This window comes from Carcharodon carcharias, chromosome 4, assembly GCF_017639515.1.
Source record: "Carcharodon carcharias isolate sCarCar2 chromosome 4, sCarCar2.pri, whole genome shotgun sequence".
Lineage (NCBI taxonomy): Eukaryota > Metazoa > Chordata > Chondrichthyes > Lamniformes > Lamnidae > Carcharodon > Carcharodon carcharias.
Window position 1 is genome coordinate 38,726,866 of NC_054470.1, and position 14,743 is coordinate 38,741,608.

The 14,743-nt window shown below is 42.7% G+C and overlaps 1 protein-coding gene across 1 annotated transcript in view; it reads left to right on the forward strand.

The window, feature by feature from the left end:
- Positions 1-1,650: 1,650 nt before the first annotated feature.
- lrrc2 (leucine rich repeat containing 2) overlaps positions 1,651-14,743 on the forward strand; it is a 121,338-nt gene continuing 108,245 nt past the window's right edge. Inside the window, exon 1 of the mRNA XM_041185573.1 lies at positions 1,651-1,816. The gene's annotated coding sequence lies outside the window, so the exon portion shown is untranslated. The remainder of the gene's footprint in view (positions 1,817-14,743) is intronic.

Here is a 14,743-nt window from a genome sequence, read left to right on the forward strand (position 1 = left end):
CCACATCCCCCCCCACCCCACATTCCCCACCACCGCCATTGCTGCACTCTTTCACCCTCTTCACGAGGATATTAGTGACATTTCGGTTGAGGTGAAGGTTGTCCCTCAGTGTTGCCTTCTTTGTTCCAGAACTTGCTGTCACACTTCAAGGATGTGAAATCTCCCCGAAGGAGCCTGCCACATACTATTTCTAGCCATTAATGTCACTATCAGAGCTTTTATCCACATGTCTCTAATACATAATGGAAGAGCCACAGAAGTATTGGCGTCAATGTGAGCAAAAGATCCAGAGGGCCTTAGGACTTATTTGAGCCTCGAGTCCTCCATTACCCTTTGGAGCTTCTTTATTCAGTTGAAGAATATGAGTTTTGCTCCACGTGATGTTAGTGACTTTTCTGGAGTGTTCATTTAAAGTACATGTTTCGTTTTCATAAAATCATACAGAAATCACTAAAAAAAACACAGGACTGATTTCCTTGTCAATTCTAATGCAAGCAGTGCTTTGGGAGGTGGAACCTCTGCCTATCCTCTGCCTGCACCCTGGCCCTAGCTCATTCCTGTGGTCAGAGTAATTTTACATGTGTAGGACAGTCACTGGGACTTTGTATGGCACCTTCCCCAGCCAGCAGGAGGAGGAACTGCAGTTTAGGATAACGGACAACTGAAGGCATTGTTTTTAAAAATCCTAATTTAAAAAAAATGCTCTCTTTGACCAAGGCAATTGATTGTTCTAAATACAAAACACCTGGCATCATTTCTGGTGGGAAATCCAAGAAGTGGCATTGCAATGGAACGAAGCTGATAGAACAACTTGCCACAGAACATTCCCCCCCATGCACAACTGTTTACTAACCATGAAGTTCAACCCCACAGAAACCACTGATCCATTTTAAATAAGTGGAAGGCTTTAAAGCAGTCCCTTTATTGGCACCCCACCCACAATCATTCACTCTCCCCACCACCAACACTCAATGGCAGCAGTGTGCACCATTTACAAGGTACACTGCAGGAACCCACCAAGGCTCCTTAGACATCACCTTCTAAACCCATGACTACTACCATCTAGAAGGACAAGGGTAGCCAACACATGGGAACACCACCAGCTGGAAGTTCCCCTCCAAGCCACTCACCACCCTGACTTGGTAATATTATCACCGTTCCTTCACTGTAGCTGGGTCAAAATCCTGAAACTCCCTTCCTAACAGCACTGTGGGTGTACCTACACCACATGGACTGCAGCAGTTCAAGAAGGCAGCTCACCACCACTTTCTCAAGAGCAATTAGGGATGGGCAATAAATGCTGGCCTAGCCAGTGACACTCACATTCCATGAATGAATAAAAAGAAACAATAAATGGTGGCACAGTACTCAAAAATAATATATTCTGTATAAGAGACATTGTCAAAGCACTGTGCAGCCCTGCAAGAACTGAAATGGACTTAGATAAAATTTTCTTTTCAATTAGCCTAAACCTAGATGGAAGATAAAGCACAGTTTGATATGATTGTTCCACAGTTCGATAACCACAAGTTGAGTTAACTGTTTGACCTTTTAGTCTCTCTGTGTTGATTCACATGTTTTGAATGTTTTGTAGAACACGTGTATCTGGTGTACAGCTTACAGATCCTATCAACAGAATACAAAAATAGTATATTACAGCAACCAAGAGTTGAGTCACACTGGAGGTTTGGCAACTCTGACCCACCATGCAGGGATTGCTTGTCAGAGAAACTATAAACATCGAGGTATCTATCAAATCTAAACTGAAACCGATAAATCTGGAGCTTTCAGCAAGCAAAACATTGTTTTCAATTTGGTAAGTAAAAGGGTTAAAACAGCCAATTGATATTATGTTTGAATTTCCTGATGATGACAAAAATCATGCTATATTGTGCTTTAAACCAGAATTCAACTGCATATACTTCACTGGGATTCAACATAACGGACTACGCTTAATTCAAGAGTTTGACAGCAAGAAAATACTATGATGTTACTTTCAATGGGATTATCAATTCCCAGTTTTAATCTTATTTTTAAATTGTGTTTAAAATAACCTTTAATCTCTAAGGAACTGGAATGAATCTGGATTGGAATTAACCTGGAGTGACTGAGAATTATTTGGGAAAATCTAAAACTTGTGTTAATTTGGTTGATTTAGATTTGCCTATGTTGGCTGAAAAGCTTGGAGGGGAAGGAATTCAATTCTGGCAGCAACACTGGAATATGTATCCAGTCCCTTTTTGTTTAACTTTTTAATGTGTTAATCCCTATTAGACTAGTGGGCTAAGAGTTCATAGCATTATTGTGGGATGTATGCATAAATCTAATTGCCTAGAGGGACGAAGTATGTAGTCCAATAGTCAAGGTCTGTCTTTCCAATTGATGTTAATCTAGTAAGGAATGTTGCAGCCAATTTGGGTACAGCGTTATTCCATGAACAACAATGAGATCTGCTTTTAATGTTGTTGGTTGAGTGATAAATGCTGGCCAGGGCATTTGGAAGAAATCCTGTGCTCTTCTTCGAAACATGCTGTGAGACCTTTTCTAGGTGGACTCAGCCTTGTTTTAATGTCTCATCTGAATACCGGCACCTGCAACAGGGCAGCATTCCCTCAGTACTCCACTGAAGTGTCAGCCTAGGTTTTGTACTTAATTAACTGTAGTCAAGCTTCAGCTCACAACTCACTGATTCAGAGGCAAGAGTGCTAACAATGAGCCATATATGACACCTATTTGATACCCGATATTGAGTGTTAGCAGATCATTCAGCCAGAGGCAGACATCATCCAGGACCCCACTTTTGGTGTACCAAAAGTAATTACAGGTGGAATTTAATGCCCCCTCCCCTCGAGAGTGGGGTGGGAGGCAGGGGGGTGGATGGTCTGTTCATTGGGGTAGGAAGATGCAGGGGTGGAGAGCCCATTGCCTTCTTTACTCCTCCCAATTATGTCCAAGGTGGGGAAAAATTCCACCCTAGGCTAACTGATGCTTTTAAGTGGCCAATTAAGGGGGTCCACACCATGTGGGCAGGCCACTAGGTATACCCAGGCAGATTTGCCTGTGGCCCAGAGGGAGGTCCCTCCTACGCAGGCACCTTGTGTCCAATGAAAGGACCAGCCGGTGGCAAGGGCCACCCCTGCGGAAAACCCCCCCACGCCTCCCATCCTTAAAACTTACCTCCCTTCCCACCCTCACTGGGGCCTGCTTGATTGGCCCTGGTGAAGCCCTCCACCAGCATTCTGGAGCTCCAGCGATATTCCTTCTCCCAGCCTCCTGCAGTACCAGCAGTGGCCACTGCTTTCGTTAGCACTGCTGGTACTGAAGAGCTGCTGGCATCTGATTGACTAGACATTCATCATGTAGGCCCAGTGGATATCAATGGCAGCTAGGTAGGCACCTGATTGGCTTTAACTCACATTGGGTCTCCTGGGAATGGCTGCACGGGATTGCCATCAGCTCTCCAGCTGATGAGCGAACCAGCTGCTGTGGCCATTAACTCTGGCTGTACATGTCCCACTGTCACAAATGTGTGGAGAGTTTCCCAAAGTTCAGGAATACTGATTACTTGGTCTCAGTCCCTGTAAATCAAGGATCAACATGTCAGTCCAGTTGTGTTCAATTGTCCAGCCTGACACCTGTACAAGCATAGTTCAAGCAGAGGTTGCTGGATACCAGTCAGAAGCATAAACCTTGGCGGGTTTTGTTCTCCCTCCTCAGGACACTGAGGTCAACTGAAGCACCACTAAAGGTTCAGTTGAAGAAAACAATTAACTCAGCACCGATTACAATCAACTTCGGATGTTCCAGATTTGGTTGTCTCTGCCACTTATTACCCTAACATGCTGAGATGGCAGAGGAGCCAATGGGCATTGCATTAATGAAATATTTCACATTTTGGCTTTTTCTGTTTTAATTGCAAACACTTGTTATGATGATATAAATCATGTTGAGATGTGGGGTTTGGGTAATTTGCTTGTGGAATCATCATGCTTGAACATTTGCCTATCCTTCTTCCTCACACATAAGTGGGCTGCCAAATAATTTTCAAGTAAATGTCGCCATCAAGAATAGGCCAATCTATAGCCAATAAAGCAATTTCACTTTCAGTAGCTTTGGGAGTGTACACCATTACATCTTGCAGACTGAGGGCAGAATTTTAACCGTGAAACAACGTTCCTGATGTTGGAACTGGAAGTGGAGTGGCTGCCATCTCCACTCTCTTGCTTTTTGATGGTTCCTACGAGATTACAAATAAAATTTAAAGTGCTGGCAGTGTGCATTTGAGACATTTGTGATCTCACAGTGGGGGAAGCTTTTCAGTGGTGAAACCTGCCATCAGTGGGGCAGGGCTATAAAAGAGCCTCCCAGACAAACGGAGGCTCTGCATCACAGCCACAACTTTCCTGCCCAACTTCATTGCAATTAACATAAGACTTTTTGAGAGCAACAGGTGTTTTTCAAATTTAAATTTCACTTGTAAATATTTCACTTTTTTCATGTGTGCATCGTTACCATAGTTTAGTCAGAGATAAATGTACAGGTACAACACATTGATGGTTAGAGAGATGATGGACATTTCTTGTGGGAAAAACAATGTGGTGTTTTTGTGTTTACTCTTGATTGAATGCTCATGCTAATTAGGGTTGCCAACTGCAATTAAATGTATTCCTGGACATTTCATCACATGACTTGCCCCCACACTCCAGCTATTAGTCGGCCAACTCATCCAACCTTGTGATGTACTGCCTTCCTATGCCAATTAGAACACAAAAAGACACATTAATCAATTTGATGTTGTTTGACTGTCAGCCAAACAGCCCTTTTTTTTTTCCATTTTCAATATTTTTATATCTGATCCAGAGAAATGTTCAAAGAAAATGAAGAAAAAAACTTTTTTGATGACCCTATGACTTTTTTCCAGCATTTCACACAGGAGTGTCCTGGAGATTGATCCTCAATTCCTTGAGTCTCCAGGCCAATCCTGGAGGTTTGGCAACCCTAATATTGGTGTCCAGTGTAATACATGCAACTCTGTGGGACAAGGCTGATCTTGCAGGCTCAGCTGGCCCTCCCTTCTATACATTGTAAAGGACATTGTCGAAGGACACTCTCTGCGGGAGTAATTTAAATGCTGTAGGTGAATTTGAAGCCCTGTAAGGACTCTGCCAGCCAACACCCTGACCTGGACACCCATTTGGACAATACTGATACTGCCCATTAGGCCCCTAATTTTCTTACATGGATTGGCTGTTCCCACAACACCCAGGACACCAGGTCCTTCCCACTGCACTCTTCCACGCCCCCAACCCCACCCTCCGTCCTCCCTCGGATCCCTCTTCCACTCCTCCATGCTTGCGACCCCACTCAACACCCACACCCCTCACCACTGACTCGCCCTTGCCAGTCTCGAGCCTCCATGCAAACCGTCATTCTCCTTCTCCCCTCCCCTGTGCTGTCGAATACAACAAGGAAAACTGCTGACCTCAGACACAATGGCATAAAGCCAATTGTTGCATGCCACCTTTAAACGAATGTGAAGTGGGTGCCATGAGATTCTCATATGCCACAGACTTTATCATGGAGGTAGGACATTATTACAAAGCGTTTTAATATAATGAGCATTTATGGCATGCAAATGTATTACATGTAGGAACCCACCACGGGACAGTCTGAGGCCTGACCCCCAATAAACACACCACTGAGTTAATCTCGAAGTTTGAACCTGCTGTCGATAAAGTAAAATTTCAGCTTCCACCTCAAAGAATCACCGGCCGCCATGTTTCCTGCTTTTGCAGGCTCCATAAAATTACCCCCTGTGTCTCGAACTTTCCCAGTGCAAAGTCTGAATTGGATGCGGTGGGGCTGAAAACCTGAGGGGCAGCACATGTTGGGATAAACGTTCCTGACCTCCATCATCGATCCTGCCCTCCATCATCGATCCTGCCAAAGTTCTTGGGTCTGGGAGGTCTTGCAATTTATCTAGTTTTGACAGGCTGGGAATGCATCTGGTAAACCAGCCCCCTCCCCCACACACACGTGCACATGCTCTCTCACCACACACACACACACACACACACACACACACACACATACACACACTCTCTATTGCTGTGGGGATATCAGGCCCTTCATCTGCTGGTAGAAACTTTTAGCAACTTGAAAGGCATCCTACAAATTATTTTTAAAAATTTGGGGGGGTGTCCAGGCCATAAGCCTGCCCTGGGCTGTAAGATATGCTCCACAACTTCAGGTTGGATGGTTCCAGCTGGTGTAACGGTACCAGCCATATGCTAAATCCTGAGGTGCAGGAGCTCCAAATTTAGCAGCTCCTGACCTTAGCCCTTCCTGTCTGGACAGACTTATAGTGGTGGATAGAAACTCTACCACACCAGGCCCTCCTAAAAAGTCTCATAGACTCATAGACGTCTACAGCACAGAAGGAGGCTATTTGACCCATCGTTTCTGCACCGGTTAACAAAGATCTGACTACACTAATCCCATTTTCCAGGGCTGGACTCAACCCTGGAGGCTATGGCAATGCAAGTGAATATCTAAATACTTCTTAAATGTTACAAGAGTTTCTGAGTCAACCACCCTTTCAGGAGTTGGGTTCCAGACTCTCACCACCCTCTGGGTAAAAGAATTTCTCCTCAACTCCCCTCTTAGCCTTCTACCTCTTACCTTAAATCTATGCCCCTTGGTTATTGACCCCTCTACTAATGGAAAAAATGCTTTCCTATCCACCCTATCTATGCCCCGCGTAATCGTATACATCTCTATCAGGTCCCCTCTCAACATTCGTTGCTCCAGGGAAAATAACCCCAGCCTATCCAATCCTTCCTCATAGCCCAGACACTCCAGCCCAAGCATCATCCTGGCAAATCTCCTCTCCACCCTCTCCAGTGCAATCACATCCTTCCAATAATGTGGTGACCAGAACAGCACGCAGTACTCCAGTTGTGGCCTAACCAACGTTTTATACAGTTTCAGCATAACCTCCCTGCTCTTGTATTCTACACCTCAGCTAATAAAGGCAAGTATCCCATATGCCTTCTTAACCACCTTATCTACCTGCCCTGCTACCTTCAGGGATCTATGGATATGCACACCAAGGTCCCTCTGATCTTCAGTACTTTCCAGGGTCCTACCATTCATAGTCTAATCCCTTGCCTTGTAAACCCTTCCCAAGTGTATTAACTCACACCTTTCCACGGTGAATTGCATTTTCACTGCTCTGCCCACTTGACCAGTCTATTGATATCCTCCTGCAGTTTATGGCTATCTTCTTCACAATTTACCATCCTACCAATTTTCGTGTCATCCATGAACTGCTTGATCATACCCCCTACATTTAAGTCCAAATCATTTATGTATACCGCAAGCAGCAAGGGCCCCAGTACCGAGCCCTGCGGAACCCCACTGGAAATAGGCTTCCAGTCACAAAAACATCCCTCTACCATCATCCTCTGCTTTCTGCTTCTCAGCCAATTTTGGATCCAATGTGCTACTTTGACTTGGATCCCATGGGCTCTTACTTTCTTGACCAGTCTGCCATGAGGGACCTTATCAAAAGCCTTGCTAAAGTCCATGGAGACCACATCAAATGCATTACCCTCATCAACATTCCCGGTTATCTCCTCAAAAAATTCAATCAAATTTGTCAAACACCCCTTAACAAATCTATGCCGATTATCCCTGATTAATCTGTGTCTCTCCAAGTGCAGATATATTCTGTCCCTCAGAATTCTTTCTAGTAATTTCCCCACCACCGTGGTTAGACTGACCGGCCTGTAATTTCCTGGTCTATCCCTTCCTCCCTTCTTTAATAATAGGACAACGTTAGCAGTCCTCCAGTCCTCTGGCACCACACCTGTGGCCAGAGAGGATTTGAAAATTACTGCCAGGGCCCCTGATATCTCTTCCCTTGCCTCCTTCAACAGCCTGGGATACACTTCATCCAGGCCTGTGGATTTATCCACTTTTAAGACCACTAGTGCTTTCTATCTCTCTATGTTAATTTCCGCTAATATTGCACCATCCTCCACCCTGATGCCTTTACCTGCAACGTCCTTTTCCATTGTGAAGACCGATGCAAAGTATTCACTGAGGAGTTTACTTTCCGTCCCTTGAGCAGGTGATGGTGAGCCACTGCCTTGAACTGCTACAGTCCGTGTGATGTGGGTATACCACGGTGCTGTAAGGAAGGATGATTCAGGATTTTTACCTAGTGACGGTGAAGAAATGACAACGTGGTTCCAAATCAGGATGGTGTGACGCTTAAAGGAGAACATCAAGGAAGTCTTTGGGCTAACTTTGGATCCAGTCAGCCTCTTCAATTTTCCATCTGCTTGCTGGGCACCCATTAAAGTAATGGCAGGAATTGTCTGGAACAGTCACAGGGTTTCACCCCCAGTTTATTTCTGTGGTTGTGTATTGTACATTTCTCCAAGCTATTTATTTTTATGCCAATCTAGATATGAAAAAGATCTAACAATCAATTTTTTCCTGATACACAAGAGATACCATTTGTGTAATGTCCTTGTTCCCTGATGATCTATGGAAGTTCAGAGTCTTAAATTTAGGTTTAGATTTAAGGATAAATTCATCTGAATGTTCTTCTTGACATGCAGTATACTGCATATGTGTTTATGTACATTTACATATATATTATATATACATATATATAACTATATTTTTATCTAAATATAGATAATTAGAGGCTCCTGCGTTTAGATGTCCACTCAGTTCCACCACAGTTCTCTAGTCCAGGTGGTGAAGTTGACCTTTTATTCCAACCAAGCTTTAATAGAATCCAAGGTTCAGTTCACAAAATCACAGAGTAATTGGGTGAAATCTGTACCTTTTATGATTCTCACCTTTTCACAAGAAAAATTACTAATGCATTAGAAAAGTGAGTCATTTAAGTAATTGCAATCCAAGTACATGCCTTGTTGGATCAGTCTGTCAAATCCTGCCAGTTAGATTCTAACAGTTCCAGACAAACAAGTCTGTTTCAGCTGGTCCTTATTTCCTTTTAATGTCAAATCATTTTTTCCCCTTGTCCAGTCCCATGTACACCCAGGACTGTTCTGACACCCTCCACCATATTTCAAGTTTCCTTTCTTTAACCATCTTCATTATGGAAGGAACAGCCCCTCTTCATCTCTATTTCCCATCAAGATGGCCTGTCTCTGCTTCCTCCTGGAACAACATTCAACCAGTCTCCACCCAGCAACATCATTCTGCTCCAGTTGGCCAAAATTGTTCTCACATTAACTCTTTAACTCCATACACTTCCACCAAATAAGAGGTGTCACTATGTGAACCCATATGGGCCCTGGCTATTCCTATCATTTTGTGGGATGTGTTGAACTTCAAGTCCTACTCCAGTCTTTCCAGTGCCGGGCTGATGTGCTTTTTTTATTGCTCTTGAGATGTGAGCATTGCTGGGCCAAAGTTTATTTTCCATCCCTAATTGCCCTTGAGCAAGTGATGGTGAGCCGCTGCCTTGAACTGCTATGGTCCATGTGATGTGGGTACACCACAGTGCTGTTAGGGAGGATGATTCAGGATTGTGACCCAGTGACGGTGAAGAAATGGCAATACAGTTCCAAACAGAATGGTGTGACACTTAAAGGGGAACATGCAGGTGTGGCATTTCCATGCTTCTGCTGCCCTCAATCTTCAATTTGGTAGAGGTTGCAGATTTGGAAAGTGCTGTCAAAGAAGCCTTGCTGAGTTACTGCAGTATATCTTGTAAATGGTATACTCTGTTGCCACTGTGCACCAGCTGTGAAGGTAATGAAAGTTTAAGGTGGTGGATGGGGTGCCAAATTAAGTGAGCTGCTTTATCTTGGATGGCGTCGAGCTTCTGGAGTGTTGTTGGAGCTTCACTCATCCAAGAAAGTGGAGAGTATTCCATCACACTCAGAATCACAGAGTTGTTACAGTACAGAAGGAAACCATTCAGCCTATCGTGTCTGCATCAGCTCTCCAAATGAGCAGTTCACTTAGCGCCACTCTCCCGCCTTCTCCCTGTAGCTTGGCATGTTCTTCCTAGTCAGATAACAATCTATTTCCATTTAGAATGCTACCTATTGAACCTGCCTCCACCACACTCTCAGGCAGTGCATTCCAGACCTTAACTACTTGCTGTGTGGAAAGGTTTTTTTTTCATATCACTCTTGCTTCTTTAGGCAATTACTTTAAATCTTTGCCCTCTCGTTCTCGATTCTTCCATGAGTAGGAACAGTTTCTCCCTTTCTACTCTGTCCAGATCCCTTATGATTTTGAATATCTCTAGCAAACCTGGACTCTCTCCAATGTCTTCACATCCTTCCTAAAAGTGTAGTGCCCAGGACTGGATGCAGCACTCCAGCGGAGACCAAACTAGTGTCTTATACAAGTTCAACGTAACCTCCTTGCTCTTATACTCTGACATTTTCCTTGTAGATGGTGGATAGGCTTTGGGGATTCAGGAGTTGAGTTATTCAATGCAGAATTCCCAACTTCTGACCTGCTCTTGTTGCCAGAGTGTTTATACGTCAGGTCCAGTTACGTTTCTGGTCAATGGTAACCTCCCGGCTGTTGGTGGTGGGGGATTCTGTGATGGTAATACCGTTGAACGTCAAGGCGAGTGGTTAGATTCTCCCTTGCTGGAGATGGCAATTGCCTGGGGAAAATGTTATTTGCCACTTACCAGCCTGAATTTTGCCAAGGTCTTGTTGCATGTGGCCACAGACTTCTTCAGTATCTGAGTAGTTGCAAATGGTATTGAACAAACATCAGCCAACATATCCTCTTCTGACATTATGTTGGAGGGAAGGTCATTGATAAATCAGTTAAAGATGGTTGGGCTTAGGACACTACCCTGAGGATCTCCTGCAATGATAGCTTTGGCCTGTGTCAGAGCTACTTATTGTTCGTGCCCAGGGGTGAAGAATTTATGATCTGCCATGTTTTAATTGTATATTAATTGTATGCAAGTGGTAGAAATTAACTGGGATTCACTTGTGCCCCTATAATAAAGGAATATACTGAAATTATGGTTGTCGTTGAGGAGATGCTTGCTTTTATTATGTATCTCTGTAAATAAATACTTATAAAAGAGTGTAAAGTTGGCTCCAGTTCTATCCTTCACAAACTGGCTTTCTGGACTGTTACATATAGCAGAGGATAGCTATGTAAAGGTAAAGGTTGAAAACTAAGAAAAAAAATTCAGACAGAGAAACTTAAATCCTAGTGGCCACAGTAGAAAATAGCAGAAAGTAAGTTAAACTGTTGGGGTATGATTACCCTACAATATTCTTGGAGTCTGAGCTATATGGTCAGTGGAAAAATGAAGTGGATATGTGGAAACGGGATATGTCACTACCAAAGAGAAAACAAGCTATGGTCTTGGCATTGTCCTACAAGAAGTCAAATCAGATATAAACTATTTTGTGAGATGAATGCCTGTCAGTTAGATGGTAATGAAGGTTTGGACATTCTTTGAACATTCTTAGATGAAATTTACAAGAAAAATGAACTGTTAATTGCCTATGAGGCACAGTCAGAACTTTATAAACTTCAGAAAACAGATGGTCATTTCATAGAAGAGTATATCATGGACCTTAACAAATTATATTAAGGATTGACAAAATTCTATTTGAGAATCCCTGGATCAGTACGACTATTTAAATTCTCAAAGGCAACTAGGGATGGGCAATAAATGCTGGTCCAGCCAGTGAAGCCCACACCCTGTGAATGAGTAAAAAAATATATCCCCAGAGCTTCAGAAGTGTCTTCCTTTTCCTCAATCAAGTTCCCCTCTCCACCCTGGTAGACAGGGCATTTCCCACAGTTGTGACCTCAACATTCTCCTCCCTCCTGGAATGATGATAGGGTTGCCTTTGTCCTCACCTTCCACCCTATTAGCCTCTGCATTCAATGGACCTTCCCTTGCCAATACCACCATCTCTTGAGTACTCCTATCACATTTCCCCCTTCCAGCATTCCAAAGGGGCCATACACTCCATGATATCCTGGAACACCCCTCCATCACCCCCAACACCTGCTCTTATTTCTGCAGCACCTTGTCATGCAAGGGAGGCAGATGCAATACCTGTCCTTCCAGCATATCCCTTCACATCATCTAAGTCTCAAACACTTCCTTCTGGATGAGACAGTGATTTACTTGTAGTTCTACCAACATATACAGTATATTGGCTCATGAAACAGTCTCCTCTACACATTTGATTCCGTTGATGATCACCTCCATTCGGTCCAGAGGTGTGACTGTGATCTTCTGGTCACTTGCAATTTTAATTCTTTGTCCCACTCCCAGTTGGCCTCCTATATTGTTCCAATGATGCTGAAGCTGAACTTTCCACCAGGCATTTTATAGCCTTCCAGCCTTACCAATAATTTTAACAACTTCAGACTTGAAACACTGCTCCCATTTTCTCCTGGACAGAAAGTTCTGGTAATGAAGAATGGGTTCACAAGGGCTACTTGGAATGGGGGTGATATAGGATGGTGCTTAGACAACTTCTATTGGTTCATAGCTGATAAGATGGTCTGTACTCCTGGGGTCTACTTGCCTTTCTTCCACCACATTTCTGGGCCATGGGAGCCTTCTCAGCTTTTTCAGATTTTCCAAACATCACCATGTGGAAAATGGTGGGGAATCCATCTGTTTTAGCTTCCATTGGAAATGAAAATTGGGTGATCTGCTACAGCCTGTTTTTCATCTGGCAGTAAAGGCAAAATTTCATCTTGGGGTTACTAGATAGCAATCAGGGACAATAATATAGATACAAAATGCTGGCAATACATATAATGTCCATTAGTATCTGAAAAAAAAAGATAGGTTTAATTTGAGGGCAAACATCTTTCACTAGATCAGAATTAGGAACCCTGTCTAATTTCTTTACTTTGCAAAAATGATATAATTGTAACAGCCAAATTACTGTCCCAATAAAGATGAAGGATTATTCTGGAACCTTAGGAGACAAAGTTATATAATTAAAGCGTGACCTCAACATGTACTGTAAATGTGAGAAGAACACTTATGTTTATCTATTTTGAAATTCGAGTCTTCTGAACCTCAAGAATAGATTAGCACCTTGGAATAAATCCACACTCTGTGTAATTAAAGAAAAAATTACCAAATGTTCTCTCAAAAAGTTGTATACTTTTCCCTGACAATTTTATTTCTTCTCTCGAAAACATCAACTCGTTGTTAGCTCTACTCACATACTTGGCTCAAGTCATTATTGTTCTTTCGTCCAAACCCTGATAGTGAGTATCAGCAGCTTATTCAACAGGGACACAACATCACAATCAAGCTGATCCCATCCTAAGCCCTATCCATCCATGCATATTTCCAGCATGGTCACTGGTTAGCAATGAAGAATGGGAAATCTGGCCAATTTTTCCCTTCCTTAACCCAAAGTCCTCAAAATCGATTGGAATGCCAACCCCAACTGAGATCACCTAATTCAGGACAGATATCGGATCATACACAGAACTCAACTATTTACTGCATTAAGTCTGCTGAGCACTGAGGCGTCGAATGCTGAAATCTGAGCAGAATTATTTGGCTGAGGCACTACTGTTTTTGTCCATTCCAGGTTTATGAGATAAGCTGTCAGTTGAAATGACAGCTGAAGTAGTACAGTGTGACATTCACAGAAGGTTGTTAACCTTGGGATACAATTACTGAAGGAAAATTAACTGTAGAAAAATTCTGTGACCAGTGTAAACTGTATTTTGTTGAAAAGAAAAAAGAGATTTACATTTATATAGTACCTTCTCACAACTCAAAAGGCTTCATATGAAATAAATTATTCTGAAATGAAATGATTGTTGTTACACAGGCAAAGGGAACAGCAATTATGCGCACAGAAGACCTTAATTATTAAGATAAAAGCAAAATACTGCTGATGCTGGAAATCTGAAACAAAAACAGTAAATGCTGGAAAACCTCAGCAAGTCTGACAGCATCAGTGGAAAGAGAAACAGAGTTCACATATCAAGTCCGTGTGACCCTTCTTCAGAGCTACCTTCAAAGCTATAATTATTAATTTGTTTATTAATGGCATGGTTTGATGGAGGAATGTTAGTTATTGAAAGAATTCCTTTCTTTGTTGAAATTGTGTTAAAAACTATTTAACAAGTATCTGTACTAGAACAGGTAAAAAAGGCTTCACTTTAACAACCTGTTTGAAGAACTCGTCTGAGACTTGCTCAAAACTGTACTGAAGTAGCTGCCTGGACAGTGAAATCAACTGCTTTTAATTTTAGGAATTGCACCTCAGGAAATGTCTATTGGCCTTGGAGCAGACACAGTGCAGATTCATCAGAGTGATACCAGTTGCTCAAGAGTTAAATTATGAGAAAAGATTGAATAAACTTGCTTATTTGTATTTCCTTGAGTTTAGAAGGTTGAGGAGTGATCTAACCAAGGTTTTCAAAATCATATAGGAATTTGATAGGGTAGATACAGAGCAACGATATCCCTTTGCGAGGGAATCCAGAACAAGGGGTATAATTAGTTGCAGACCGTTTCAGAGTTAAATAAGGAGGCACTTAATGTCACAAAGAGTAGGGGAAATCTGGAATTCTTTCCCTCTAAAGGCTGTGGATGAGTCAATTGAAATTTTCAAGCCTGAGATCGAAAGAACTTATTGGGTAGAGGTATGGAACAAAGATGGATAATGCAGCTGAGGTACGGATTAGCCATGATTTAATTGAATGGTGA